The 1,609-nt window shown below is 47.2% G+C and overlaps 1 non-coding gene across 1 annotated transcript; it reads left to right on the top strand.

Moving 5' to 3' along the window:
- Window positions 1-1,195: 1,195 nt before the first annotated feature.
- Window positions 1,196-1,381, top strand: LOC146146282 (U2 spliceosomal RNA). The gene has a single exon (XR_014499691.1). It is a non-coding gene; the product is annotated as a U2 spliceosomal RNA (small nuclear RNA).
- Window positions 1,382-1,609: the final 228 nt, after the last annotated feature.

Here is a 1,609-nt window from a genome sequence, read left to right as displayed (position 1 = left end):
CAGCCACCACGTGTGGCAATCTTGGTGCAGGGAGATCCCAAAACCTTAACATCGTTACTAAGCGCAGACTGGCACTACACCCAAAATCCGGATTATAACATGGCGGCGAATATCATCTCCTCGGTCATGTTCATCAGCACTCACCAACATTCATCCTTCATCCCTTCTACCCCGGTCTCATCTCGCCCGCCGCCCTCACCAACCCACGTTCACGAATCAACGGGGACCAAAAGCATCAACTCCTCATCTGACAGCATGTCACGAACCATGTCCCCGGCTCACCACTTCAACATCTCCGCTCCGACAACACGTCAACTACTTCAAGTACAACGGCGACAGGGGCGGAGGCCGCGCGGAGTACTTCAAATTTAACCCACGCCGGCCCCGGGTTCCACAAGATGATGCTCTTCGGTCCCCAGCCCATCAGTTCCGCACCATTAGGAGGCCGGCTGGCCGGACTTTTACAGCCGGTGCCATGGACTATACGGCCTATTTTAAATTCGCACCCGGATTCGTCACCACACCCGCGCTACGTATCTTTTACCAAAGTTTATAATGTTTTTATTGCACTTAGCTCTGCCGCGGTTTATCGTTTATTATCGTATTTTTTGCCTCACCCCCACTCACCATTATAATTAATTTTTTAACGCGATGTGCACTTAATGCCATCTGTAAAGTTTTTATTCCATTTTAATTGCACTTACAAATTTTTAATTTTTTATAAAACGCACTTATTGTATCCTCTAACATTTTGCTGTCCTATCGTAAAGTTAAATCCACCCACCCCTTCCGCCACTTTTTACACGCACCCACTTTTTTTTTGCCACCTCACAATAGGAAACACACTTTATTTAAATATACCATTGTCACATAACCGAGCCAGTCTGCGCAAATACCCCTGCCTCCCTGCGACAATCAATCCCTTGTAAGCCCGAACATCGGCATGGCCCCATCATCCCATTTTTCCCACTTAGTTAATTCTGCAGCATTCAATTCCATCACATATTAACCAGTTTTCATTTACAGTTTATTCAGTGGGCCCCCTAAGCGCCCTTACCCCAAACACCAAGCCACAATTTATCACCCGTCAGCTCTCACGGCGACGGAGGCCGCGCGTGCAACGCACAGTATTCCTGCCGGCGAAGCCTGTTTATTATCGTTTTTTTGCGTATGCGTATTTTTCGTTTATCGTATTTTCGCTGCGTAATTAACGTGTTGCTAATAAACCGGTGTACAGTCAAAAGTCTGTTCTTCTCAGTTTAATACCTGGGACGCAAGCGATTCGCTTGCTCTTTGTATTAACCTGATTTTTGGACAGGGAGCACGGTGCCGAAGCTTGCTTCGCCCTGCTCACGGTTTTGAAAAAAAGAAGCAAAACATAAAATTGATAAGAAAAATGGTGACCGATCGGCCAAAAATGACAAATTTTGTTGCTAGAAGTTGATGCGGGGGGCTTATGGGGTAGCTATCCATAAAGAGTACGGGCGAGTAGTCGAGTAGGGCCTCGGGAAAAATCGTCACAACTCATACTTACCTGACGGGGGTCTTTAACCAGGTCACTACAGGTGATTGAGCCCGTGCTCAACAGGTGCGAGTGCAGCTTTGTCAG

Source organism: Ascidiella aspersa, chromosome 5 (genome assembly GCF_963924565.1).
Source record: "Ascidiella aspersa chromosome 5, kaAscAspe10.2, whole genome shotgun sequence".
NCBI classification, from domain to species: domain Eukaryota; kingdom Metazoa; phylum Chordata; class Ascidiacea; order Phlebobranchia; family Ascidiidae; genus Ascidiella; species Ascidiella aspersa.
The sequence above is the reverse complement of the archived record's forward strand: the minus strand, read 5'-3'. Positions and strand labels throughout refer to the sequence as shown.